The sequence below is a fragment of the Dipodomys spectabilis genome, unplaced genomic scaffold, assembly GCF_019054845.1.
Source record: "Dipodomys spectabilis isolate Male_0828 unplaced genomic scaffold, ASM1905484v1 ptg000205l, whole genome shotgun sequence".
NCBI classification, from domain to species: Eukaryota; Metazoa; Chordata; class Mammalia; order Rodentia; family Heteromyidae; genus Dipodomys; species Dipodomys spectabilis.
The window spans coordinates 1,060,883-1,074,416 of NW_024870882.1; the positions used below are offsets into that span (position 1 = coordinate 1,060,883).

General features: G+C 35.8%; 1 pseudogene; it reads right to left on the reverse strand.

Annotated features, from left to right (window-relative positions):
- Window positions 1–13,142: 13,142 nt before the first annotated feature.
- LOC122122155 lies at window positions 13,143–13,236 on the reverse strand (annotated as a pseudogene).
- Window positions 13,237–13,534: the final 298 nt, after the last annotated feature.

Here is a 13,534-nt window from a genome sequence, read left to right on the forward strand (position 1 = left end):
AAACAAATGCATGAAAGAAAAAACATTAAAATACATATCTAAGGGTTCATTTTCTTCACATTATCTGACCTTTTCCGCTTGACTCATACATATACTAGATATTGCAAATAAAGGAAAGCATGGGACCAATGTTTCTTTGGGCCCGGCTTACTTCACTTTATATAATTTTTTCCAAGTTTTTCCATTTCTTGTTGGTTTTCTATGTATAGGACATCTTTATTATTCTTTTGTAGGGCTGGTTTGGTGGAGAAATATTGTTTGTTTTTCTTTGCTATGGAAAGTTTTTATTTGACCTTTGGTTATGAAAGAGTGTTTAGCTGGGTACAGAATTCTTAGTTGATAATTGTTTGTTTTTAGGGCATAGCATACATCATTCCAGGCTCTTCTTGCTTTGATTGTCTCTGCTGAGAAATCTGAGGTGATTCTAATTGGTTTCCCTTTATCGGTGATTGATCTTTTCTCCTTGACAGCTTTAAGGATGTTTTCCTTGGTCTGAATTGATACTGTGTGGATTGTAATGTGACGGTAGGATGTCCTATTCTGGTCTGGTCTATTTGGAGATCTAAAAGCTTCTTGAATCTGAATAGGCCTTCTCTTTGCAGTTTGGGAAGTTCTCTGCTAGTGTCCTGTTAAACAAATTTTCTAGACCATTAACTTCTATCTCTACGTGCTCCTCTACACCCATTATCCTCAGATTTGGCATTCTGATGGTGTCTTCCAAGTGTTGAATAGATCTGTCTTATTTCTTGTATATGTCTTGGATAGTTGTATGTTCTTTCTCTATAGTATCTAGGCTGTCTTCAATCCCTGAAATTTAATCTTCTGCACGGTCTAACCTACTATCAAGAGTTTCTATTTTGTTTTTATTTCTTTTCTTTCTAGTTGGTCAGCTTTGATGGCTTCAAATTCTTTGTTGGAGCTTTGTTTTAATCTTTTTCATACAAGATGTAAACTTCTTTACTTTCTTAATTTGGTGTTCAGTGTTTATTCTCAAATCACTTAGGTTGATTGGTTATGGTTTCCTTGGACTCCCATTCCATTCCTTCTGTTTGGATCCATTCAGCATTCCCTTTGTGGTCTCCCTGAGTTCTTTCAGCTCTCTGTTTAAGGATTCCATGAATGTCTTTAGTGATCTTCCTGCATTTTATCCCGCTCTCTCAATTCCTGTATTACTCTTTGATTAGCTTCCTCATGTTCACGCAATCGTGTAGTTCTCTTTGAGTGTTCTCAGCCTGCTCATGCCATTTCTGACTTACTCTTTGACTGATCTCAGCCTGCTCAGGCCATTCCTTTTTTTCTCTTTGAATTTTATCAGCCTGCTCATGCCATTCTTGTATCAATCTTTGCGTAGCTTCCTCACACTCATGATATTTCTGTATTGACCTTTGTTTGGCCTCCTCTCTCCCTATCACAATCATACAGAGTCCTTTGCAGGTTTTCAATCTTTTCATTTACCACGTTTACCAGTAGTGGTTGTAGAGCTTTTTGGGAACTCTCCAATGGATTATTCATTATCTGTTCTGTCCCCTGATTATCATGAGTGAAGTTGAGATATATGGACTTGCCATTTTTCTTGTGTTTTTCTGGCTTGCCCTGCCCATTTTGGATGAAAGTAACACCAGTTTTGTGTTAAAACACTATTTTAAGGCAAGCATCAACCAAATCTGTAGTTGCACAGTCAAAAGTCTGCAGATACAATCTAGTTCAACAGATATAGCTATTCAACATCAAACAACTATGTATTAATGTGCTACTAACCGCAAAGAAGAATTTGGCAAACAGAAATTATTAGGTTTAGGGAGAGATGTGGATAAAAATAGGAATAGAGGGATGTGAAAAGGCAGAGGGAGAGTTAACTTAACTAAGTCCTAATCTCAAAGCAGGAAATAGGTTGGATAGGATGAAAGTAGAGAGAGAGAAAAAAAGAAAGAGAAAGAAAAAAAGAAGAAAAAATAGAAAAACAATAATTAAAAATGCAACACTTAAAAATTATGCAAATTTGAAAACGTAATATTCACAAAAGAACGTGGATAGAATAAGAAATGGAAGGGATAGAAAGGAGATGTGAAAAACTTAAAAATAAAAATATTATATATTTATAAAGAGGTAGTACTGCTATTAAGGAATTTAAGTCTAAGAGGTTTTAAACTGAATAATAAATTTCTGGATTGAGTTTTTACACAATTGGGGCTAAGGTGTAATAATCGGCTACGGGTATATCTGATGAGCAGAACAGTATTACATCACGCAAAGAAGAATGAAATAGAAGATAAAGTGAAAAGAATGAGAAGGAAAGGAAAAAGGATCAAAAAGTCAGTAGAGCTAAACAAAAAAATTTTAAAAAAGAAAAGAAGGACATACCCATATACCCCTAAAATAAAAATTATAAGAGGAAGAAAATCAAAGTTAATATAAAACAAAAAAGATTAAAGTTAAAAATTAAAAATTAAAAAAAGTTTTAGAAAAAAATTTTTTATAAAAGGTACAAAAAAGTATGCTTTGATTTTTTGGGGGGGGATGGGAAGATCCTGTATCTCCCTTGTGTATGTAACCAGTCTCTTGTTGGAGTCTCTGGTCTGTTTGTGATGTTTGATTTTCCTATAGCTTGGTTGGTTTCTTAAGTCAGTTTGTTTGAGCAGGCAGAAAAATGCTCTGCTTTACCCAGGATTTTATGTTCCCCCTCCCAAGCTAGTTCAATGGGAGGGAAATCTGCTTTGAGTATTACAAAAGAGGAAGATGGCTGTTTCCTCTAGTTTGGAGATGCTGTGGCGAGGCTAGGTTCTGGGTAGAGTTGAGGCATTTCAGCAAACAGCCGCTTTTCCCTGAGGAGCTAGCTTCTGGAGCCAAGCCTGGAGCCATTTTCAGGGTTTATGTTTAGTGAATTTCAATTGATTGTCAAAGAAGCTATAGGGAGGGGCAGCCTCTGGCTCTGTTTACTCAGTGAAGAAATCCACTGCTGGGGCTGGCGGAGCTTGCTCGGCCTGGGCTGGGTGACATTTCCCTGGGTGGAGCTGAACCTGGCAGGTCAGATTAAGGTCCTGTGACCTGCTAAATGACTCTTGTTTTCTTCCAAGGCCTGAGTTGGGGCTAGCTGCTCTGCCAGGCGTTTGTCAGTATCAAAGATGGAGATCCCCCTAGTGGGGGGAAGGGGTGACCTTCCCTCGTATGCTCCCTGAGAAAGAGTGAGGATGTCAGGCTTCTACTCAAGCCAGAGTCAGTTCCTGGGTCATCTCTGATCTGCGACCTACAGGATGAAAATTTCTGCTCCTTGTCAGTTCTTGCTGGTGTTGAGTAGAATCCGCTTGTCCACCGCATCTGGTGCCTTCGTCCGGGACTCTCTGTTGCAGGTATGTCTGCTATGGCCACCGCTGCCACTGCTGCAGCCGAGGCTGCTGGCAAGTATTCAGATCTGTCTCCTTGCCTGGATTTTCCCTCTCTGGCCTAACTCTCTGTCCTGTGATGGCACACTTGGTGTGATTTTCTGGCTTAGGACTGTTCACTAGAACACTAAAACTCCTTTCTATGCTAGAGCTCGTTTATCCTCCAGCTTCTCCTCTGCCATCTTCCAACATACTCTTTTACCTATCACTTCTGATCACTAATCCTCTCATGAATTTTTTTAGTATCTTTGAATAAATCACATGATTTGCATATACTTATCATCTTAAGAAAAGACAATCTGCTTCTACATCTATCATTCTATGTGACAAACCCTTACTTTTTTTTCTCTGCTGAATAAATTGTCTTTCAGGAAAGAGGATATTGACAGCAAATCTGGGTGTCATTTTCATTTTTTAAATTTGAAATATAATATAAACTTTGTTGTGACTTGTCATTTTCTAAAAATGAGTGATAGTCATTAACACTAATATTTTGGTGGCTTTAAGTATAGTGAGACTTGATGTGGTAGTTCTTGTGTCTAATTGACTTAACCATTAGATTATCTATGTATAAACATGTGCATTGCACTGTTTTTATTTTTATATATAAAATAGTCCCCAAGGATTGACTTTAAAATGATGTGTGGTTTCTTCCTGTTCTAAACTTTATATTTATTTCATTAAATGTACTAGAAATACATGATGTTTACTGCATCAATATAAAAGATCAGAACATATTTCTAAAGAGAATGGATTTATTGATTAAACAGAAAAGAGTAAAATAGTCAGGTTTCTTGCTTGATACTGCATGTAGCTCAAGAGGAGACTCAAAGTTAAATTCATATTAATATTATTGAGATTTACATCACAATATAAGCAATATAGTTATTTTAAGGAATTGGTCATTCAAAACCCTAGATACCTAATGGATGAAGAATGCAATTGAAATTAGCAGAGGAAAACAATTCAACCTGCAGTTATTATGATTTTATAATACTAACATGAAAGAAATGGAGCTTTTGCCTTTCTGAAGAAGAAAGTTTAGCCAGTAATTTCAATGTAAGGCGTCAGTTGTAATGAGTCTAAAGTTTTTCCTCCAAGATATCCAAGAATTCTATATTCATCCTCTGAAGAGTAAATAAGTAATTACTTTAATTAGCTTTGTTTAATATTAATTTACTTGTAGCAAACAAATAGGTTAAAATGTCTGCTATCTTTCTTTCAATGTAATAAAATAAATTTCATATTATTACTGTCTCTTCATACAAGCCTGAAATCATTATTTCAAAGTAACGCAAACAAAAAACAAAAATAACCTGATACAAACATCACAAATCCTAAATTATGTGAAACAATCAACAATATATAAAATAAATCTGACGAATAGGAAAAACAATGGCAGAATAAAAACAGGAAATTACCGTTACTTTCCCTAATAGAGATTTAGAGTCCTAGCAGGTACTCCACTTCTAAAAGGTCACACCAAGTCAGCTATAATTATATATAGATATACAATTCAAAAGAGGATTTTATACTGTCTTCACAAGAAAACAGAAATCTATGAAAAGTTACCCAGCCAGGCAGGTGACTGCTGTGTCTGTGTTGGCCAACATATTCAAAAGCACAGCTGCAGTGTGGAAAATAAGGTCCACATGGGAAAAAGCAGGAACAGAAGTATACATTGGAGACAGCCACATCCATACTCAGAGACAATTCAAGATACCACTGGACAGCCCGAACTGTCACTGTAACCACATGTATTAACATCACAACATCTCATAAGGTTTAGGAAAATTATACTAAGAGAAAAGAGAAAGGAATGCACACTCAGAGCAATATAGGTTTCATAAATTTATTCATTTATGGTAGGTAGAAGGTGCCTACAAATCTACAAGTGCAAGACAGAATCTACATCTTCCCAGATAGAATGGCCATTATCAAGAAAACTGACAATAGCGAATGCTGTCAGGGATGTAGCCAAATGGGAAATCTATTACACTGTTGGAGGGAAATTAAACTTGTTTGACCACTCAGGAATGCTGTATGGACTTTTCTCAAAAGACTAAACATAGATTTCCCTTATGTCCTCATAATTCCTGTCACGGAAAGTAATCCAATAAATAATAAACAAGCTCACATGAAAGCTACCAGTATAACAATGTTCAGGGTCCAGGCCCAGAGTTCAAGGACTGGAAAAAAAGTTACCACTGCTGGTATTTGTTTCCCCAACTATGAACTTTTTGAAATAAGATACCAAATCATTCTTTTCGCAGCAGCTAGGATAGGACTTGAATGTAGTGGGTGATGAACTGGCTTCTTTGTTGAATGCTAGGCAAAGCTGTAGGCAGTCCAAAATAAGATTTTGTTGTTGTTGTTGTTGTTGGTCGAGGGGCTTGAAGTCTATGCTTAGCCACTGTCTCTGAGCTCTTCAACTCAAGGTGAGTGCTCTACTTCTTGAACTACAGTACCACTTCTGGTTTTCTGGTGGTTAATTGGAGATGAGTCTCCGGGACTTTCCTGCCCAGGCTGGCTTTGAACAGCAGTCCTCAGATCTCAGCTTCCTGAGTTGCTCAGATTACAGCTGTGAGCCACTGGCACCAGTCTAAAAATGGGGGAATTTTATAAAAAAAAAAAAAAATCCACCTCTTCGCCTGTGTCTAAACTTCAGATATCGCTATTAGAACACTTCATTCTTGACTCATTTCATCAGACATTTGTAAACTTTCCTTCATGTGGGAATACTGCAGTCAATATCAACTCATTTCAGGGACTGGATCAATTATATGGTAATTGCTAGCCCCTAAATCAAGAACATTTACATCAAAACAAATGAAAACCTCATTTGGAATAATTGCTTTCTCCTTTTATTACAAATTTGTCCTTTATTACTTCCTAATGTGATATTGGACCTCCTAACAGAGTGATATTTTCTTTCTCTTCAGCAATTGGCCTTCTTCCACATGTGGTCAAATATTTAAGAATTCAAAGATTTCCATTGACAATTCATTAAGCTGCTGTCTAAGAAAAAGTGCATTTCTGGAATGTGGTCTGCTGTCTTGTTCTTACATGCACAGGACTTCTAGGATTTATTTGTTCTACAAGGAATACTATTTTCCAATCTTTGTGTGACCAATTTTAATCTCTCTGATCAGTCTTTATGACCCTCTCTCTGGCGTCTCATTTCAGTCAGCCTCATCAAAAATATCTTATTTATCACCTAAATTACTCTCAACTTCTGTTTTTCGCCTGATTTCATGCAGGCTGTGATAGCAGCCTTGACTGGCAGTGCTTACTGGAGTTTTTTGTTTGTTTGTTTGATTTTTAGAGGTCTAGGATTACTCTTCGATGTATTAGCTTCTCTGGTCCCCAATGATCTGCTGACTATATTCCTCTTTTAATTGTCTCAAAATGAGGCAATCTGGCATCCTTGGAAATCCAGGAATAATCCTCTGTAACCACTTACAGAAATGGTCTATCAAGATGGCTTCTCAAGGTTGACTGTGAAAAATGTTCATTTCTAACTCACCTCCATAAAACAGATCACATCCTTGGGAGCAAAATTTTGGAAAGAAGCTTCCCCTTCCTTCCTTCTCTTATGAAAGATCAAACCGTAATATTCTGCAGTTGTGGACAGCCTGGAATACATTTTCCCAAGAATATTCTGTAGTGTATAAGAGGACCAACTATTAAAATAAAGGTGAAAGTACTTGTCTAATACAGACTGATTTATCTTGCTTATATCTGTTGTTGTTTTCATTACTTCAAACACATGGGTAATTTATATTGGGATTAGACAAGTTTCATAGGATTAATGGAATAAATATTCAGTTTAGTTTCATATATCCAATATAATACACTTAACCTCTTATGCAAAATTAAATGCAACTGTCAAGAATATAAAATAAGCCTCAATATGTATAATCTGGCACACATACACTATCATCTACTCAGAAATTCAGTATCTCTATAAGTATTTATTTGGTACAAAATAATAAAAATTTAATTAAAGAATATGACTTTTATGTATCATCTGAAATACTCTTCGTGTATATAATTGTATATAATTTTATAGATGCCACCTAGACAGGTAACATGCATGTAGAAATCAAATTTCTAGAATTTAAGCTTGATGAGATGAGTCATACCCTCATGTAGTGTGGTGCAAATTTTACCATAGTGATGAATCCTTCCAGCTCATACCAAGAATCATGTGCAATAATGTATTATTTGATGTTAAGATGAGTGCTAAGTGTAAAATACACTTTGCTTTAATACATTAATTCACAGATATGAAACAATAATGATATATCATTTGTTTAAATTCTAATGCTTCTCAATTTTACAATTCATGAACTATATCATTAAAATTAGATTCACTTTCTTCTTTTCTATAGCTACTAAAATTATATATTAAACATTCAATATTAAGAATTCAATAATAAGTATCCTATTATTAAAATTATATACTATTAAACTGTGATTTGAAGTATAGTTCTAACAAATTTTGATATAAAAATATTTAATAGAATTGTGGGTAATTCTTTTTAAACCTACCTGCTTTATTTGTTTCCTAGTTGTGTCATCTGTTATTCTTGGTCCAAGTCATCTCTCCACCTTAATTGTTTAGTTTTCTATTTTTTCTCAATTGGTTTACTGATTGTGCATTTTGTTTTCCCTTTTCAGTGACTGACATGAGGCTGAAAAATCTGTATGGTAGTTTATTACTTCCTATGTTATAGTAAAATTCCTGTCTTTGAGTTCATTTCACTTGGAATCACCTTATATGGTCATATGTACATAGCAATTGAGCTATTCTGTTCATCTACTAAGATTATCCTTGATGTACACAATAATGCTCCCCTATTACCCAGTAATCACACTTCTGGGCATTTACTCAAGTGACCACAAACAAGGCCACACTAAAGCTACCAGCACAATTATGTTTATCACTGTGTTATTTACCATAGATAAGATGGAATCAATCCATTTGCCCCTCAGTAGATGAATGGCTCAAGAAAATGTAACACACACACACATAGATGGAATCAACCCAGTTGCCCCTCAGTAGATGAATGGCTCATGAAAATGTAACACACACACATGCACCCATACATACACATGGAATACTATGCTTCCATCAGAAATAATGATACCACAGCATTTGTAAGATAATGGAAGATCTTGGAAAAATCACATTAAGTGAAGTAAGCCAGACTTAAAGAGACATAAGTCCCATGGGTTCCCTTATTTTTTAATAATTAGTTCATATCAAGGATAATCTCATGTATTTTAATTTGACATTTTTTTATGTTGAGCATACATCATTGCTATATTTTTGTTATTGTTTCTGAAAACAGGCAGGTATATTTAAAGAATTATGTTCATCTGATCCATTACTGAAGGAAGAAAAACTAAAAGAGCAACCTAAAATAAAGAACAATTCCTATTTATTTAGCTTCATTCCTATGTAAGTGCAGTGTTGTCCCCTGTATGCTCATGTTGTACATTACAACTCTATACTTGGTCATCCTATATATCTACTATCATCTATATTGTGACCTAAATGTCCCAGCAATTGCAGTTTACTTTACTTTTTGAAAAATTTCTCTGTTGTTTTAGGTTTTGTGTGTGTGTGTGTGTGTGTGTGTGTGTGTGTGTGTGTGTGTGTGTGTGTGGTTTTATAAAGATCAGAAAACAACATTTTTCTTCATTTAGAATACATCCTTCAGGTCATTGTAAGTTGTGGATAATGGGCGAAGTCTCTTGCTATTTTAAGGCTGAAACAGAAAACTATATTTGTGCATGCACCAAAGTTGCTTTATTAGTCTGTAGTTGAACACTTACCTTCGATTTATATCTTGCCTGTTGTGAATAATATGAATAACAATGAACTACAGATATATTTATGAGTTACCCAGAAAGAAATAATCATGTTATTGGTGGGGCAGATGGTATTTCAACTTTGCATTTCTTTAGAAAAATGTATACTACTTTCTACAACGAGAATACTACCCTGTATTTTGACAAAGAGTGTAGAAAAGTTCCTTTTCTCCACACTCTCACCAACTTTATTACCTTTTGAGGTTTTTAAAAGAACAGATTTTTACTATGTGGAATACCCCAGACTGGCCTTAGACTCAAATCCTCTTACTCCAACTTCCCAAATGCTTGGAATTACAAGCCTTTACCACCACACCAAGTTCCTTTGATTTTTTTTTGATAAGAATTATAATAGTTATGAAGTAGTATCATACTAATTTTGAATTGCATTTGTCTAATGACTTCTGTTCAGAAAGCATTAAGCTAGTATAGAAGTGTTATTAAACACAACTTTTTAAACCCACTGGTGATTTTCAGGGCTATTTGGAAAACATGTCTATTTAGAACTTTTGTCCATTTTTAATCAAGTTCCTTGTTAATCTCATCAGTAATCTCTATATAGAAAATCAATAATTAATTCAAGGTAGTAGAAAGACAAAATGAGCAACTCCTAATATTTTTCAATATTTAATAACATGACATTGCTTAAATCATTTTGTGTTTATGCTTGAGACTATATAACTCAATTTAGTTAGACCTTTTATAAGGCTATATATATATTATTTATTTTATGCTGATTGCTCTTTCCAAAGCCTGCGTGTCTAATTTTCCTGGTCTCATGTAATTCAGATTTCAAACTGAAGAATAAATTGAAGGAAGCAACCAAAATATACAGTTTCCCTTATCTGATGATGCCTCTACTAGAATGAGGAAAGAGTTCATCCTGCTAAGGACCGATAGAATATCAAAAAGAGAATTCATTCTTCTAGGTCTTCCCTATCTTTGCAATTTAACTTAAATGATGTAAAACACAATATACTGCTCAGTTACTTTTATGTTTTATCAGTTTTGCACATTTTCATATGGACTTCACCTCAGTCTACAACATTCCTTCATTATTCTGTCCTTGATATTTTTACACTATCAAGACATAAGATAACCAGTTTGATTTACAGCATGAGAAGTTATCCACCAGGCTTCCTTGGAAGCAAAGCATAGTCAATGGATAACATTATTTCTGGTTTCTCATTACATGTAATGATTTCTGTAATATATATCACATTCTGTTTAGTATTACAAAACAACTGTTAGCCGGCGCTGGTGGCTCATACCTATAATCCTAGCTACTGAGGAGGCTGAAATTTGAGGATTGCAGTTCAAAGCCAGCCTGGGCCTGAAAGTCTGTGAGACTCTTATCTCAAAAAAAAAAAAAAAAAACACTAGAAAACTGGAAATGGTGCTGTGGCTCAAGTGGTAGAGTGCTAGCCTTGAAGTGAAGAGCTGAGGGACAGCGCCCAAGCCCAGACTTCAAGCCCCACAACCAACAACAACAACAACAATTCTGCTGGCTAAGCTGAAACCTCATTCATAGAAGTTTATGTTAATTATTTCACCAGTTTTATGTCTCTTAGTTTTTAAGAAAATGTTTACTATAATGCTAATGTTATTCCCATTTTAGTGTTGAGAAAATTGTAATTAAAGGAACTAAGTGCATGGCCTAAAAACACACAGGAGGGAGGAAATGAGTCAACGTTTCCACAAACCTTTCAGCAATACAAAAATGGTAGGTAAAATCTCTCCATTTTCTTATACTCTCAATTCAATATTCATATTGTCCAATAACTAATAGCATAACAATTATTGCCCATGGTGTGGGGAAATCTGTGTGGAACACAGGTAGCAAAGATGGCCCTGAGAGGAAGTTGAGTGGGCAGAGCCGGATTTGTTTAGGTTCAGTGTGTAAACAACTCATGGAAGCTTAGGTGCATGATAAGGTATGGCCTTTCAGTGATTGGTTGGTTACATTTCCTCCCCTCCCACACAGTGTTTTGCTTTAAAAAGGGGATGCTCCCTGTTAATAAACGAGTTCCTGCTTGGTTTGACTCCCCGCTGCATCTGATTGTCTCCTGGGCTAAGGGAGGCTGGGGAAGGGGCAAGCGGCAGCACTTTGCATTTACCTTTCCTAGGACCCCGTCCATCCAAAGACGGACGAAGACCCAACACATGGTAATTGCTTTCCACCACATTTTGTCTTCAACACAGACTGTATTGGTGACATTGTGTTATCATGCACAGACTGAGATTATAAATTGAGGTCCAAAGAGAGCCCAATTTTTTCTGTCCCACAGTTCTAGTATCCTTTTAAAAAAGTACTTAAACTTTTAAATATCAACACTTCCTGTCTTGTAAGAATCCCAAAACGAAATAAATTCACATATAATCACTCCAAAATGCTTTAAAAGTAGGAAATGATAAAAGCGGACTCCGTGAAGTAGTTTCTTCTACTTTAAAAATTATTCTTAAAGCCTTGTTCTGGTTGGTCACACCTGTAATCCTGCCCACTCGGCATATCTACTGAGGAGCTTGGGATCTTTGGATAAGTGTTGGAAACCAATCAGGGCAAAAAATAATTTGTAAAATTATTTTTTAAAATATAAATGAACTAGAAAAGGGCCAGGAATGGAGATGTAGCTCTTATACTAGCTCACCAATCTAGAGAAGAAAGGCCTAGCGAGACCTTGAAGCCCTGAGTTCAAACTGAGCACTCCAACAAACAGGCATGCACATGCACTCCCGTGCACGTGTGCACACACACACACATATACTTATTCAAAATATCTTCAGGTCAGTGATTTGTATTAATTTCTTTGTTAACATTATTATATGGGTAAAATAATAGAAATAAACTATTCTATCTCAGAACAGTTTTAAACGTTTTTTATTGTAAAATACTTTACAGAGGGTTTACAGTTACATGAGCTAGGTAATGAGTACATTTCTTATCAAAAATTGTTAGCTCCTCTTTGTTTTTCCCCCACCATCCCTTCTCATCTACTTCCACAAGTACACTCCTCACGTCCCCCACCCCTCTACCCTAACCCCGTCTAAATTGTAAAGTTCGTTTTTCAACATAGTGCCTTGTGCATGTCATTGTTACAATGTGTCAACCTGTATCTCTATTTAAGCATTTTGTTTTTTCCCTTTCCCTCCCCAAATTAGAGAAGGGTACATACAAGATGCAGGCGCAACAACATCAAATACTATGAAAACAGGGGTTATGCTGTGTGGGAGGACCATATAAAAAACAAAAAAAAATAACATCATACATTATAAATGCAATAAAAACAACAGCAAGAAAAAAAACACTTGTGTTCCTATCTTGACATTCATTTAGCTTAACATCACCTTATCTAGTCATATGCATATAGCTTTTGACCATTTCTGCTTATCACAGACATAGATTTACTTATTGCAAATAAGGGATACCATGGACCTATGATTCTTTGGACGTGGCTTACTTCAGTTAATATAATTTTTTCTAAGTTTTTCCATTTCATAAAAAATTGGGTGATGTCATTCATTCTGATGGACTATAGAATTCACACACACACACACACACACACACATACACACACACACACACACACACGTTTTCTTTTCTTGATATATTCATCTACTGAGGGGCATCGGGGTTGGTTATATATCTTACCTATGGTAAATAATGCTGCAATAAACATAGTTGTGCTGGTAGTTTTAGTATGGTTTTGTTTGTAATCATTTGGGTGAATGCCCAAAAGTGGGATTTCTGGGTCATAGGGGAGCTGTATTTGGAATCTTTTGAGGAACTTCCATACTGCTTTCCAAGTGGTTGAACAAGTTTACACTCCCACCAAGAATGCAGTAGGGTTCCCTTCTGGCCACAATCCCTCTAGCATTTGTTGTAAAAATTTGGAACACTTCACGAATTTGCATGTCATCTTTGCGCAGGGGCCATGCTATTCTTCTCAACAGAGAAACTGCAGATTTAAACAACTGCATAGATCAATAGGATTTAACAGACACCTGCTGCATATTTCACCCAGCACCATCAGAATATACTTTTTCTCAGCAGCACATGGAACATATTCCAAAATAGACCACATTTTAGGCCACAAAGCAAACTTGTCCAAATTCTGAAAAATTGAACTTATACCTTGCATTCTCTCAGACCACAAGGGAATAAAATTAGAACTCAACACCAAAAGCCACCTAAGAAAGTCTGGTAACATATGGAGGCTGAAAAAGACACTGCTGAATCACAAGTGGGTCAAAGAAGAGATTAGAAAGGAAATTCA